The sequence below is a fragment of the Canis lupus genome, chromosome 22, assembly GCF_011100685.1.
Source record: "Canis lupus familiaris isolate Mischka breed German Shepherd chromosome 22, alternate assembly UU_Cfam_GSD_1.0, whole genome shotgun sequence".
Lineage (NCBI taxonomy): Eukaryota > Metazoa > Chordata > Mammalia > Carnivora > Canidae > Canis > Canis lupus.
The window spans coordinates 53,217,156-53,234,356 of NC_049243.1; the positions used below are offsets into that span (position 1 = coordinate 53,217,156).

General features: G+C 35.4%; 1 long non-coding RNA gene across 1 annotated transcript in view; it reads left to right on the forward strand.

Annotated features, from left to right (window-relative positions):
- The first annotated feature begins 486 nt into the window (after positions 1–486).
- The window catches only part of LOC111091808, a 35,914-nt gene continuing 19,199 nt past the window's right edge, over positions 487–17,201 (forward strand). The window contains exons 1-3 of the long non-coding RNA XR_005376082.1: positions 487–507; positions 1,518–1,593; positions 2,771–2,848. This is a non-coding gene — a long non-coding RNA (uncharacterized LOC111091808). The remainder of the gene's footprint in view (positions 508–1,517; positions 1,594–2,770; positions 2,849–17,201) is intronic.

Below are 17,201 nucleotides of genomic sequence, written 5' to 3' on the forward strand. Positions count from 1 at the left end.
CTTTCCAAGTTTTGAAAAAAAATGTTTCCTACCAACAAGCCTATGTTATTCAATTTATTAATTAAGACTGAAGGGAGAATATAGCCATTTTCAAACCTTCAGAGATGTGTAAAATTTGTGCTCTACTAACCCTTCCTTTGAAAGCCACCTAAAGGTAAAACTCTAGCAAAATGAGAGGACAAAATAGCAAAGAAAGTCTGATGACTCAGGAGATCATTGAAGGTAGGTCTGCAGAAAAAATCTCTCTGCTTAGAGCAGAAAGGCAATAGTCTATGGGATAAAATAATAATGACCAGAAAACTGCATGGTATAGTGGTCTCCCCTTATCAGCAGATTCACTTCTTGCAGTTTCAGTTATTCAAGGTCAGATTGGAAGCAGATGATCTTCCTTTGACGTAACACCAGAAGGTCAGCAGTAGCTTAGTGCTACGTCACAATGCCTACATTATTCACCTCACTTCATCTTAGCACATAGACATTTTATCATCTCACATAATCACTAGAAGGGTGAGTACAGCTCAAGTCATATTTTAAGAAGGAGAGAAATCACATTCACATAACTTTTATTACAGTACATTGTTGTAATTGTTCGATTTTATTAATAGTTATTGTTGTTAATCTCTTTCCATGCCTAATTAATTAATGAAATTTCAGCATATGTATGTATGTATAGGAAAAAGCCCAATGCATATAGAATTCAGTACTATCTGAAGTTTTGGGCATCCACTGGGGGATCTTGGAACATATTCCCCATACATAAGATGAGACTATTGTATCCCATCTAAAATTGATATGGCACAGTCCATAAAAATAAACCAGGAAATTGCTTACTTAAACAAAAATGATACTAAGTAAATAAATAAGCAACTATAAACCTCAAGATAAACTTCAATTCATCAGTTGTGATCAAATAAAAGGCTCTAAGAAGGTTATGATATAACTTTAAAGAAAACTTAAAACTTCATTTTGAGAGTCCCTAGATGGTTCAGTTGGTTAAGCATCAGTCTTTAGCTCAGGTCATGATCCCAGGGTCCTGAGATCAAGACCCACATCAGGCTTCCTGCTCAGTGGGGACTCTGTTTCTCCCTTTACCCCTTTCTCATTGTGCTCTATCTCTCTCTCAACTAAATAAATAAAATCTTAAAAAACAAAAACCGTCATTTTGAGCAACTCATAGACTATCATTATGAGACTCAATTTACCTTGACCATGTAATATTATCTTAAAAAGTAGCCAAAGTGTTTAAGAATGAAATGTATAATACATTTGCTAGCACTAGCCTGTAGTTTCCTTATCATTTGTTAATTCCCAATTAAATTTACCAAAGTATCTTCTCCAAAAAACAATTATTTAATCTCAATTTCCCAAACTTTGATCCCCAACTCCTATAAGAAATTCCTCCTTGGCCTCTATTTAAGTAAGAAGGCAGGTGCTATCCAGAGAAAGGTGTCTGAGTTTCCTTCCACTGTCTCAGAAGTTCTGCTCACCTTGCCACCATTCTTTCTTTTCTTTCTCAGCTGCTCTGTTCCTCTCCAAGACTACTTCATATATGAGTACCATTGTTGGATCTCAACCACCAGCGTCCTTCTAAACGTAATTCCCTCTGTTTGGTCTTCAGTCCTGGTCGGTGCTCTCTCTCTTCCTGCCCAATAACATGCTCCAATACCATTGATCAGATTCACATTTTTCAGATAGCTTACCCTTCTTGCTTTTTCCCTGACCTACCCAATCTTATAATAAGGACAGCACACACTTGCTGTATATATTCTCTTACCTTTTTAACTCATTTGATAACCTTTTAACATTTGACATTGATCACCACTGACCTCAAAAAATTAATTTTTATGTGTTAATAATAGCCTTACAAATACCACATTAAAAGTAATTTCTCTGAGTCTTACTCAGTTACTCCCTTAATTTATCAGTTTTGATTAGTCAATCATGAGTGAAATTCTCTTTTGATGCTGTATCACCAATTTATCCTTGTGACATTCTGAACATGGCTTCTCTATACCAATGTTCACTCTTCTTACTCTTCTTCAACCCTAAATGACATCATATCATAAGTTTCTTTGCCATATTTTGTCCTTGTATCTATGATCTCTCTTTTTCTCTCTACAAAGCTCTATCTTTACTTATGCTTCTGTAGTTCTAGCACTGCACTAGAAAGCAGAAACATATTTTAACTCACCATATCTAGTATTTAACTCATTACATTCCACCACCAGACCAATTTCTCCTGTTGACTCTTTATATCTGGTTACTCTTTCTATCAACTAAGCTTAAGACATCAAGGGGCCTATTGTCTCTTCGCAGTCCTCCTCTTGCAAACATGCACCTATTTGATCAGTTGATTAAAGATCATTATTCATGTCCTCACATGATCCTTAGGCATTGATCTTCTGTTTTTGTTCCCATTGTCTCCATTGTCAGCTCCCACATTGTTTTTCTTTTAATTTTCCACCCATATTCATCATTCAATCCTAGTTCTTAGAGCAATCCAGACTGATATAGGATATGTTTTAAGACCTTTAGCCTCATAATCTGACAAGATTTGAACATCATTCATGAAGCCCATAATTTATGGCAGATACTGGAGCTAGAAGCCACTCTATCTTTCTGGGATCCATTCACAGATTTGCAGATAATATTTTTTCCTCTTTCTAGCTCATGGAAAAGTCTCAGTCACACATGGCAGATTGAGTCAAATCTGGCTCAATCCCCTGGATTTGGTTTCAGATTAGCTAACATCTCCTTACTCTCTTCTTAGATTGTCAAGCATTCCCCTTGGGATCCCACACTAAACCACAGCTCACATCTGAGACACTTTTCTATTCAAAATCCTTAGGTATGTAATCTACTTCTTACCTCTTCATCCTCAGGCAAAAGACCTGCTATAGTTGTAGAGTGTCTTTGAAAGGACTGCTATTCAATAGGTTTCTGATTTTAATCCACAATATGGGTTTTCTAGTGCTGTTCAGATTAGTTGTGTCACTCAGTACTATAGTGCACCCGTCATGTCTGAGATCTCTCTACAAAGCAATAGTTATTTAATTTAATATTTTTATTATTGTTACTTTAACTGTCTTTGCATATCACTATTTTATTAAGTTGGTTTTCCTAAGATTAGGGAGTGTACATTTATATAAATTACATTTCCTTTATTGGTATAGCAATTTAACATATATTTATTAATTTAAAATCCTCAAACTATTCCTAAGTTCTCTTTCTCAAAGGCCTTTAATGGCTCCCCATTTTCTTGAAAAATAAAATTCGAAACCTGTTTGTTTCAAAGTATCTTAACTATGTTACTATCTTTCCATGCAACCCATGTTTTAGACAAAAGTACATTTCTCAACTTTCTGTAGTAATTCTACACATCAATTTATGGCATTTCTTCCACTAGAGTTGCCTTCCTCCATCATCTGTATAAAAACCATATCCTGCATTTTCCAGTTGAAGTCTAATTCCAAGAGGAAACTTTACCAGTTTTTGACTATGGGAATAAAGAAAACCATTCACTTTCTAAAGATTTTATTTCCCTGCTTTCTAATCCTATAATCTTACTATCTCAGAAAATAGTATAATAATTTATATGAAGTTGCTACTTGTTATGCTTCATGAAAGGTAAATTATTGAAGAATATTACTACATTAATTCTGAATGGATGCCAATTTTTGTCATTTAAGTACAATGAACACACATAGAATTTAATTGTACTTGTATCTTTCAGAAAAGTCTCAGTGGTTATTACAGTACTAAACATATCATAGTGATATTGTCTAAGCATTAATAATTTTTTATGATTCATTAAGAACATAGATTTTGATATAATATATCCACTCTCTGATCCTCTCTTTTCCACTATGTTAAATGGAAATATCCAACATAAAGTTAACAAACACACATAAATATGATCACTACAAAAAAGTCCAAGATCTATGTAGGTAATTACCTTGATGCTCTGAATACTACAAAGGCAGGAAATTCAGAAATTATTTCATGCTTTTAATGAAAAAGAATAAAAGATAATGATCCTATTTTAAATTATAGTTAAAGTCACCTCTAAGACATGAGGCAGAATTTTGAATCACACACCAGTTACATACTTGGCTGTATTATGTGCCAAATGAGCTTTCTGAAAATATATGTTAATACTGTATAAAAACAAAGTGATATAAATTTCATATGGGTGGTTTTAAGGTAAAGAAATATAAAATATTTTAAAAGGTAAGAAAATATAAAATATTTAAAAATCACTAATAAAATAAATTCATGGGAATATAAGGAAAAAGAAAAAAAAAGTGGAAAAATAAAGGGAAAAATATTTTCCTTTTATTCAACAAATATAAGTAAATATAAAGGTAGAATGGTTGGCAAGACAGAGACAATTCTTGCTTTTGTAATATTTGCTATTTTAGTAAGAAAAGGCAAATAATAAGATACTAAATAAACATGAAATTTTCCCAGATAGTGATAATTGATCAAAAGAAGACAAAACAGCCTGCCTAGTGAGAGAGTGGACAGGCAAAGGAGAGGGACTCTAACTGAGTGTCATAGTCCTTCCAACAGGACACTGGAGCAGATAATAAAATGCCAAAAGACAATTAAGAGATTTCAGGCTATACCTAATGCAAATGCCTTCAGGTGGAAATGAGAGTTGATTTCTAAAGGAAATAGAAAGAAACTAATGTATTTTTATAAAAATGAAGGAGAGAAAATGGCACGAAATTGAATCGGAAAGGAATGAGCTCATGTAGAGTCTTATAGGCTGTGTTAGGGTGTTTCAGCTTTGTTCTAATGTTTTATTAAGATACTGTTGTCCTTAAGCTAAAAATAATATTTGTCTAGCCTTTGACCACCACAGCCTATTTCCACATAATATAAAACAAATGTATCCTGAGAAACACAGATATCTTCTTACTCTTAACTCATTATAACTTAAAGAGCAAAAATACATATATATACATATATATGTATATATATGAAAAAATATATATAATTTATTTTATTGGGTTTTTTGCATTCTATTGAATCAAACACTGTCTAAAATTTTAATTATACTTACATCTTAACAATATTTACTTTAGAAAACAGGTGGGGATATTTTCATAGATGGCTAATGTTATTGAACAAACCATCGTGTTTGTTAAATTGACTGTGTCATACTCATAACTACTTAGGTAAATCGTGTTTGGGAACCAAATGGAAAGTGTCAGGTAGTGATGCAGAGATTTCCATTTTCCTCCAAGATGTGACCTCTAGTACCATTGATGGAAAGTAAGAATAGGATTGCATCTGCCCATGCCAATCAGTGTGAACATAACTTAATTTGTTGACCTGGACTTTTTCTCCTCAGTTGCTGAAACTTTAAAAACATAAACACTAAGGAGTTAGATTTACAGTGAATAAAAATTCTGGTGCACTACAGCTTTTCCTCATATGAGAGAATAAAATAAAACAGCCACCTTATATACATCTGCCATTCCTTAGCACCTCTCTTTAAGCTATTATGCACATGGCCAAGGGTTGGTCTCCCTTGAGGATTTCCCTGGCAAACAAGAGACAGACTATGTTATCTATACCAAACATGGTGATCACATCTTTTTCATCATTTTATCTTTATGATAAAAAAGACATATTTTTATCATAAAATAATATATACTTGCAAAAAATAACAGTTTTAGTGTTGTTATATCACTCTGAAATATTAGGACTTTTCTAAACTGGACAAAGAAAGATACAGATAAATGATCTTGTTCAACTTTAGTGCTAAAGAAAATGAAATCAAATAACTTCTTAATATGCTATTTGTTTATCTGTGTCATCGCATTTGACATCATGATTTATTAATTCACTCAGACCAAATCCAGCATATTTGATATGTTACCTAGGATTAGGGACTTCAGACCACTAGTGGTCTGGTATATTTCTTCTTTGGCATTTTATTAAAAAATAAGGTTTGCAATGTTAAATAACTGTGTTGTGCAAATTTTAATGTGGGTATTCTAAATCACAAGGTATAAGGACATTGAATGATTGCTTGTGTAGTTATTTTACTTCATTGTTTAAAGACATTCGTATTGGTCAGAAGAGGTAGGTTTGTGGTAAGAAAAGAGAATAGCTCAGACCTAAAACATCCTAAAGACCTAGCACCCCAGTGCTCCCTCCCACGAGATAATTGTAACGGGTTGGGTAGTGTGTTTTGCCTTATAGTCATCCTCACTCAGATACCCACACCAGGGAAGCTCTGTCTCTGTGATTCTATGATCACCCTGGACAGAGAAAGGCATTATGGAATTTGCATCTTGGCCTTGGAAGGTCTTTCCCAGAAATGATGCGTGCCATTTCTGCTCTTATCCTTTGGCCAAAAAAAGGTATATGGCCACACTTAACTTCAAGGAAATGGGGACTTGCAGAGGGTAAAACCAGATATATTTGATGAGCAATGCTGATGACCACCACAATTTCTGCTTTCCCCTTGTTGAATCTCAAGAAAATATACAAAAGCCTATTGTCTAAAAACTTGTTATTAATTTATCTTCAAACCACATTTCTAGCCTCATCTCCATCTTGCTCCCCATACCCTGTGGGCATTATGTCAAAATTCCCATTGTTCTCTCAACATATCATTTTTGCATTTTGTCGTCATGATTTTTCACATGGTTTTTATGTCTGACATTTCCTTCTTTTCCTCTTTTTTCTAATTTTCTTAGAATTATTCTTTAAGACATATGCCAAATTTCAATTCTTCTGAGAATCGTTCTTAACTTCTCCAACTCAACTAATTTGCTTTATTTTGAGTCATTGACTATGTTATAAATATATAGTTGTTTTAGGGTCTTTTATGTAGACTTTAGGTTCTATGACATCAATTAAATTATTAATATTAATCGATAACATTAGAAAATATTTTTAAAGATTTTATTTTTTATTTATTTATTTATTTATTTATTTATTTATTTATTTATTTAATTCTTGAGAGACACGGGAGACAAAAAGAGACATGGGCAGAGGGAGAAGCAGACTCCCCACAGGGATTCTGATGTGGGACTCGATCCCAGGACTCCAGGATCATGACCTGAGCCGAAGGCAGATGTTCAACCATTGAGCAACCCAGGCATCCCTTATAACATGGTTTTACTTGACTTCATCTTTCCATTACCTATGATCAAAGGACACAAAGCTCTACTGGCCTAGGATATTTAACTATAGGTTAGATATTAACAAAATCCTACCCACAGGTCAAATCCACCAAGCTTCCTGTTTAAGATAGTTTTATTAGGATGCAGACATATTTGTTTATGCATTATGTATGGTTGCTTTTGGGCTATCATAGAAGAATTGAGAAATTATAACAGAGATTGTATTTGCAAAGTCTAAAGTATTTACTATCTAACTGCAATGGCCTGAATGTTTATTCTCTACCCCCAAATTCATATATTAAAGTCTTAACATCCAAGATGATGGCTTTAGGAGAAGGGGCATTTGGGAGGTGATTAGGTCACAGAGTTGGAGTACTCATGAATGAGATTCATAACTTATAAAAGGGACCACAGATAGCTCTTGCCCTCTTTCCATCAAGTGAAGACACAATAAGAGGGCAACCTGTAACCAGAAGAAGATCCTCTCCAGAAACCAACTTTGCCAGCACCTTGATCTCAAACTTCCAGTCTCCAGGTCTGAGAGAAGTAGAGTTTTGCTAATTACAAGCCCTATATGGTATTTTATTATAGCGTCCTGAGCAAACTCTTAAGGACAGTTCCCCTTTATAGGAACTTTGCAGATCCCTAATCTAAAGATTTTATTAACTTATTTATTTGAGAGAGAATGAGTGAAAGAGAGAGCATAAGCCAGGAAGAAGGGTAGAGGGAGAAGAAGACTCCTCACTGAGCAGGGAGCCCTCTGTGGGGCTCAATCCCAAGACCATGGAATCATGACCTGAGTTGAAGGCGGATGCTTAACTGACCGAGCCATCCAGGTTGCCCTTGCCAACCCCTAATCTAAATAAAACTGTGACCTTCATTTCCCTCAAAGGAAGGAAGAAATTTGGTATTTTCCAAACAACTTTTTCTATTAGGCATCATGCTATACTCTTTATTATTGTTATTTCCTTTAACTCTCAAAATAGACGTGTATTGGTACATCATCTCCTTTTTTTCTGCATGAAAACATTATAGCTGAATTAGAGTAAACTCTCCCAGTCATGTGGATAGGCTTGGAATTAAAAGTTTTCACTGACGAGACTTCATGTTTGTCCACTATGTTATTTCATTTCTGGAGTTCTACATGGAGGAGTCTGATTATGGTAATTATTTAATTGAATCAATTATACATATTGAGGTGTGTATGAAGAACAAGCAATGTTCTGAATATCATGAGACACAAAGGAGGGAAAGAACTGAATTCTTCAGTGAAAAATTCTCCCTCACAGCTGAATTCCCCATTTTATTATTGTCATAATTCTCCATAACATGGAACATTATACCTGTCACATATCTTGGACCCATACCCATCCATTGCTCCTACTTTCTACAACCAAGCATTTTTGTTTATACCCATTTTACATACTGCCTGAACTATTGCAACCACCTCCTCATTTTTTCTGCCTCAAGTCTCTTTAGTTTCCAATTAAAGATTAACCTTGGCATTCACTCCTTCTCCTTTCTTAAATGATAACTTTACATTGCAATCTCATTTTAAAAAATCAATCTTCTCATGCAAAAATCATTGGAATAATGCCAATCTAATTCATTGGGCAAATTTTTGCTTTTGGTTTTGGTTTTAGTCTGTCTTTTGGATCCTCTTTTGGAGATTTGGGTTCGTTCTTTCGGAGGGCGTGGTCTTGGGTGCTAGCGGAGGGATGGAGGGAGGGGGGTATAGGGTAAGGGCAGGGTGAGGTTCGGTAGTGAGTGCGAGGATGCGTCTTCTATGTAGTCTGTGTTTTGTTCGTCTACGTCTTCTTTTTATTTCTTCTTTCTGTCTTCTCTCCTCCTCCTCTTCATCCTCTCCTCCTCCTCTTCTTCTTTTTTTTTTAACCTGGCATGACATCCTAAACCAAGTGGGTGGTAAGCTATTGGTCAAAAACAATGGGGCAGCCCTGGTGGCCCAGTGGTTTAGTGCCGCCCTCAGCCGGGGTGTGATCCTGGAGACCTGGGATTGAGTCCTGCATCGGGCTCCCTGCATGGAGCCTGCTTCTGCCTCTGCTGTGTCTCTGCCTCTCTCTCTCTCTGTGTCTCTCATGAATAAATAAATAAAATCTAAAAAAAAAAAAAAATGAATGGTCTCTAGGATCACATTTCATCCATTGCTCTATTCATCTGGATTTTGTCTTGCTTCAGTGTTCTTATGTCTACTCCTTACCTTTCCTTCAAGTTTGTAATAAAGCTAATGTTTTCTCCCAAATGTTTCTCTAATGTCCATGGTACAGATACCAACTTCTGTAAAACCATTTATATCTCAAATGACAATGATTACATCTTGCTCATTAATGGAGTGACTTGTATAATTGCCAGATTCCTTTATAGATTAGTTTGGGCTAATGTACCAAATGTAGATTTTTAGGCCACATTCCAACTTTTTCACTTACTTCTCATTACCATATGAACTTGAGCCAATTATCTTACTGCGATCAGTTTCTTCATTTGTATAATTGGAGTTATAATACTTTTTTAAGATTGCAATAAAGATAAAAATGTATATAATAACATAGCTGATACATCTCTCATGTATCTATCTCTATTATCCATCTATCTATTATCTATCATCTATCTATCTATCATCCATCATTCTACCTTAATTTAGAACAAAGCAAAATTACTTGATGCATAAAAAGATAGCCCTGTCTCTGAAATAGCAGTAATGTGAATAGGAGTCATAAACTTTACAAATTAAATGTGCTGCTTCTTGCCCTGAAGCTCACAAATAATGAGAATATTATTAAAAGATGACTATAAAAGAGAACATACATAAGAGTCCATTATTTCTCAAATGGATATTTTTTCCTAGTGGCATTTTGTTTGGAAATTGGTCTTTATTAACCCAACCCATGTGAGTCAGTGTAAATTCCTTCTTGTATTGAAATGAGTGAATGAAAAGATGGAAATACAGGGATATAGAATGATCACGAAGCCAGTTTTGTTTAGTTTTTGAATACAGATTAACCATTTTGGTTACTGGCCAGTGTAGCTTCAATGGTCAGCAAGTTCAAAAACAAAATATGAACACCAGGGTCTTGATCCTTTGCTATGTTAATAATGTTGAGTTTCCTTAGAGGATTGGCCAACAATGTCTTAGCAACTAAAAAGATATTTTAGCTTTGATAAGAAAACTCAAAAGGCAAGAAAGAAATGAGAGCAGTTGTTTATCCCAGAAATTACTAACTAGAAATGAAACTCACACAAGTACTATTTGCTTAGCTGATAATAGCAAAAAAAAAAAAAAAAAAAAAAGGAATAAAAGATAAAGAAGGTCTTCCCAGCAGGAGACCTGCAAAAGTATGGGCAAATAAAAATGTGTAACGAGATCACATGTTGGCAGAAAAAAAAGGAAAAAAGGAGAAAAAACAGAAAAAACAAAAACTTTGATTAGAATATTGTTAGGTGATAGATTGCTGATTGAATCATGAAAGTTACAGTTAACAAATGAAAGTAACAAATTCAACTATCTATGTAATGGGCAGGATACTATAAATGACAAGAATTTTTAGGGAAAGAACTTGAATTATGTTTACATAATAAAAGTTAAATACTTTACAAACGTCCCATTAATAATAGTCATATTAAGTTTGTCTCTATCCACATACAAGTTTCAAAAGTTGAACATGACATGAACTTCTCTTTTGCCACAATACTTGTATGGAATTGCTTTTTAAAATATCAATGTAAAAGCATTGATTTTGTATTCAGTTGGTTTTTTTTTTCCTCTCTTGATAGCTTTCCCTTTGTTAGACTTTAAGTCTACAATTTGCAAAATCAATAAAAACACAGCTTTCCCCAAGAAAGAAAAGTCCTCCCGAGGTTTACCTGAGAGTGTCTCGGGCATGATTTCTGTGACCTTGAACTATTTGTAAAGTACCAGTGGTGACTTTTCAGAGTGTCACATCAAAATTGGTTTTCCGTCTCCAAGGAAGGTTCAGCATGTAATGTCAGTAACAGCTGGGGTAAAAGCAACAATTATATGTCAGCTCTGCTTTCTTTTCAAAGAGAGCATTTTCCCAGGCTGACACATTGCTGGGGAGAAAAAGGACACACACAAAAGTTTGTTTTCATTTTCAATTATTTTTGGAGCTATGAAGCCTATGACGTGCCAATAATAGTAAACAAAAAAATTGACACCAGTGACCATAAGACGTGGAAGCTACTGTGGTTAGTACACATTTGGGTTGGCCTCTTGCAATTTTATGAGTTTGGAGAAGAGGAAGGAAAGAAACCCAGAAAGCCATACCCATTTAATAAGATTTTTCTAGCTATAAAAATACACACTCCCCCATGCCTTTGAAACTCCCACCGCTTAAGGAATATAGAAATAATTGCTCAGCATGAACTCATTGCAAAACAGTTTAAGATTGACTTAAGCAAGTATCCTCACCCTTTATGAAGCCTAAGGCAGCACCATTGTTCACACATTATAGGACCTTATTTGTGCTGTTTGAGAACTAGCCCTAAAAAGATCACTGTAAAAGGAAAATGCTGAAAGTCAGCTACAACTAATTAATGTTTAATCTACACTTTATAAAATGTAAAAAAAGAAAACTGTTTCATTTATTGAAAACAGTTGTGTGGGCTCTCTGGCAGAAGGAACTGCTATGTTATGTTATGAAATAATCAGAGGAAAAACCCTCTAATGCGCTTTTCATAACACTTAAAGGAGGTATTCTAATATCGCAGAAACCTTGGGGGAAGGTTGCAGACAAAAAGCAACATAATTAAATTTCAGTTAAAGGCCTGCCAGAAAGGGATTAAATCAATGGTCCTGTTATTCTTGGTAGACCTCACTGTAGGGTGCTCAACCAATAGGGTAAACACTATGCATGAGACGCTGTCTTGCTTGAGGTTTTGCTTGATCAGGATTTTCAACTATTTATTTTTAAAACTCCATATAGATTTTTAAACATAAGAGTGAAATGCTCTTGTTTTACTGATGAAAATTCAGTGATGTTTTAGCTGACTGCCACTGATTTGCATGTGCCTTGTCTTATACATCAAAAAGTGAAGCTGCTAGGGAGAAGAAAACATTTAAATTCTAATCATCCTTGCTTTAGGACTTATTTCAGGCTGTCATTTATACTGGGCCAAATCCAGGTTGATTTGTTTGTTGGGTTTTAATATTTTCCATTTGAGCACTTTGCCCCCAGCATTAATTCCATCTTTTCAAATAAGGAGGAATAGGTGAGCTTAAAACCCGATGAGGTGCCCAGCAGGAGACCTGCGTAAGTATGGGCAAATAAAAATGTGTAGCAAGATCATATGTTGGCAGACCATTAGGACAGATGGCTACAGATCTTTCCTCTCCTTCTGTACATTGGAAAACAAACAAATAACAAACACCATGAACCTGTAGGGTATTATGCTAAGGGAAATAAACCAGTATAGAAGCACAAATACTGCAAGACTCTAGTAATATGAGGTATCAAAAAAGCCAATCTAGAATAGAAGCATAAAGTAGAATAGTTGTTGCCAGGGGCTGGGGCTGGGGCAGGGGGTGGAGAGAGGAGGGGGAAATGGGGGAGTTGTTCAATGGATATAGAGTTTCTGTTATGCAAGATGAATAAATTTTGGAGATCCGCCATACAATATTGTGATTATAGTGAACAATATTGCATTGTTCACTTAGGATTTTGTTAAGAAGGTAGATCTCATATCAAGTGTTCTTTCCACAATTAAAAAAAAGAAAAGTGGGAAAAGAAAAGAACCACGTTCTTCCTGAGAATTCAGGGATGCAAGAAACAGTGCCCTTGACTGGACAGGCCATGAGTAATTGGACATGAGGCCCTTAAGCTGTGGATGCACTCTGGGTGGGTGGAAGGAGAAGGGTTAATAGGATACAATCATAAAAAGTGCTATGTTTATTTGGATAGAGCATTTGAAGAGAAAACTAGTTGGAAAATTTTTCTTTGCTTGCCCAAAGCCATGGAGCTCTAAAAATTCGGCCATTTCAGCTGCAGACAGGAATTCATGGAAATTTTGAGCCAGACATTTTTCTTGAGGGCATTTACAAAACATCCCCAGCAGTGTACACATTTAAAGATACTCGAGCAAAAGGAAAGAGAAGTAAATGTCACTACACATTGCAAATACTGCTGATGAAGTCTATGTGCATTCAAAATTTAACTTGGGAGCATTTTAGCTATTGGGTCTGAGAATGCTTGCAAATAATGTATTAGCCCTGAGCCAAGAAAATGTCTGGACGTTAAGGGAGGAGATTGAACCAATGAGTGACATAGGAGCAGATGGGAGAGGCCAGAACCAGATGAAAATAGAAGAGGGCCAATCTGGGCCCAAATTCCTCATCACACTTGGCTAAAGATGTTACCAATCCAGTGGTGGACTTGATATTTAATCTCAGGCACATAACTTAGCAATATACATACAATTTGCATTATAAAAATGATATATACGCACACATACACACAAATAAGATATGTGATCTTATATGTTTTGTGTTCCTACATATAAACACATAAAGATATCCTTTAAGGTATCCTTAGTTAATCTGTTGCATGAATTATTTTAGATTATGTAAGTTATCCAGATATTTTTAATGGAGCATCTCCCAAACCTTACCTGTAATCACAGCCCACAGGCCAAAAATATGCAACCTAGGTAAACCTGGCTCTTGGGGAGTGTTAGTCCACAGTGAGTGACCTTGACACTGAAGCCTGGTTTTCCAACTGTCTTTAGACACTGCTACTTGTGTGCCTGCATGACATTGGGAGTCCACACTCATATTCATAGCCCACTCAACTTCTTTGCTCTAAGCTCTGTGCATGTGCCAGTAATAATCCTTAAGGAATAATTCCCTCTACTTTACCTAAATAAGTTAAAATCTACAGCAAAATAGGAAATGTTCGAAAATAACATTAGCTCTAACCTTTCACCTTTCTTTCTTTTCCTTCCTTCATTCTTTCCTTCCTTTCTGTCTCTCTTTCTCTTTCTTTCTGGAGTAGAAAACAAAAGGAATCAGTGCATACTACACAGAAAAGGAGGAAAAGTCTATTCATCTGTACTTAGATGAGTTATTAAAGCCACTAACCTAACACCCTGAAAAGTGACACCACAGCTCATGTAAGATCCGAGAGGTTTGGCATAGGTTAATTTGCATGCATGAAACAGTCAAATCTCAGACATCTTTGTCACAATAACATTGCCACAGAAATAAGGCGTGGGTTTGTATCTCATTGCCCACCTGCTCAGGTCTGCAGATAATTTATGATAGCATCTGATTTTCACATATTCATGGAACCTGATATTAATACAATAAATAATCCACTAAATGATTTGTGCACTTGAGGTGTGGCAACCATCACCCCCAAGTGTTTCACATATCTTGTCTCTTATTTTCACAATGATCCTATGAGGTCAGAAGTATTTGTTTCTTCATTTTGAAGATGAAGGAGCTGAAGCTTCAAGAGATTGAGTACATTGTCACAAAGCTACTAACAGTAGTGCCAGAACAAAGCATGCTTGTCTGACTCCAGAGTCTGGACTGTTAAATGCTATATTATTTGCTTCATTTTTGTGCAACAATGTTATGAGATTTAAATAAGGGATACAAAGTGAGTTTTATAAATGTTGGATGTGATTCTGTGTACCCTCCAAGATAATGGATAAAGATAAAAACATTTCTCTGGAATTTCTCATTAAATTTGGGTGAAAATAAAGGTATTTTAGTTCTAGGTTTGATTCGGCAAACAGATCAATAGGATTATTTCATAATGAGGCACATTAAACAACTTTGACATAAATACAACAATATCCTCATAAAATTTTTGGTCAAGTGTGTTGGGACTACTTTGGTGTTAGATTCTTTCAGATTCAAGTTCCTTCAGAATCATATTTTTTTTTGAGAGAGAGAGAGAGGGAGAGAGAGAGAGAGAGAGAGAGAGAGAGAGAGAGAGCATGTGCCCAAGTGGTAGGGAGAGGCAGAAAGAGAGAGAAGCATATTTCATGCTAAGCGGGAGCTGGACTCGGGGCTCAATTCCAGGACCCTGAAATCATGACCTGAGCTGAAGGCAGATGCTCAACTGACTGAGCCACCCTGGTGCCCCCAAATCAGATCATCTTGATATTTATTGAATATCTACAATGCACAGGCATATGCTAGATTCTTTTTTTTTTTTAATTTTTATTTATTTATGATAGTCACACAGAGAGAGAGAGAGGCAGAGACACAGGCAGAGGGAGAAGCAGGCTCCATGCACCGAGAGCCCGATGTGGGATTCGATCCCGGGTCTCCAGGATCGCGCCCTGGGCCAAAGGCAGGCGCCAAACCGCTGCGCCACCCAGGGATCCCCATATGCTAGATTCTTAAAGATTAAAAAGAATCATAAAAAAATGTACATCTGATGAAAGACGTGTTTTGACTATATGAGGAACATTTCATCTTAATAATAAGGCAAACTATCTGATAAATGTTCGGGTTAAACACTTTGCCAAAGAAATTACACAAATGGCACATACACATATGAAAAGATCTTCAATATCTCTAGTGATATGAAAGATTAAAAACACGATTAGATATCACTTCACACCAAAAGTTGCTTTTTTAAACCAAATGTTGAGAATGTAGCACTTAAAAAGTTCTTACATTGCTAGTGGCTATTCCAAATGGCAGATCCACTTTGGAAAACAACTCCTCTGTTACAAACGTTTTTTTTTTTTTTTAATGAATTTTTTTTTTTTTACATTTTTATTTATTAGTGATAGTCACAGAGAGAGAGAGAGAGGCAGAGACACAGGCAGAGGGAGAAGCAGGCTCCATGCACCTGGGAGCCCGACGTGGGATTCGATCCCGGGTCTCCAGGATCGCGCCCTGGGCCAAAGGCAGGCGCCAAATCGCTGCGCCATCCAGGGATCCCTCCTCTGTTACAAATGTAAACATGCTTATCATGAAACCCAAGATAAGTATCCTTACTTATAATCATTTAACCAAGGGAAATGAAAACATGTCTATAAGAAGATATAACATAATGCTCTTCATGATATCTTTGTATTAGAAACAACCTTCAGCTATCAAGAATTAACAGGTAAACAAACTGCGGTATATCTATACGGTAGGATAGTTAAACATAGATAACACCAAACAGACAGATAATTAGAGAAAGCACTGATATACACAAACAGAATCATAATAACATTATGGCAAATGACAGAATCCAGATACCATAAATTCTATTGTAAATTATTCCATTTAAATGAAATTCTAGATCAGACATAAGTCCAAGTGATGAAAAAGTAGATCAGCAATCACCTAGGGCTGAGTGTAGGGTGAAGGGATCCATTGTACAGGAGCAAGAAGGAAATTTTGGAATAATTGAAATAATCTATACTATAATTGTAGTCGTGTTATGTGACACTGTATATTAATTAAGACTCATCAGTCGTACATGAAAAATTGGTAAATCTTATTGTATTTTACTTCAGTAAAGCTGCCTTAGGAAAAACCTCATTATATTAACACAATATCCCAATAATAAAGCCAGCGTTAATTCAATTTTACAGAAGAATAAATGAAATTGCCCAAACTCATGCAATTAACAAATGATAGAATAAGCGTACGAACTAGGTATTTGGAAGAACAAATTGAAAGCTCTTTCATTTGTCCCATTCATAAACACCCTTATGTCTTTATCTTCAGCCATATTTGGCATGAAATCTGACTCTTGGGACCCCTGCTCATTTCTGCTGTAGACTCACAATTACCTGATCTGAAGCAGGATAATAGAGTTTATTACAATAATTATGTTAATATCAATACAATTAAAAGAAAATGCCAATTCTTTTCTGCAGTGTTATTATCAATTAATGTCTTTAACTGTACTTTTCCCTAATCATAATGAATGAAGACATGATAAAACTTTTTATTTTATTTTTAACATGGGATAATCTGTTTTTAAATAATATGCTATTAAAAATAATAAAATAAAATAATATGCTATTAAATAATTACAATTTTTAACAAGTGATCAGTGGTAAACTGGG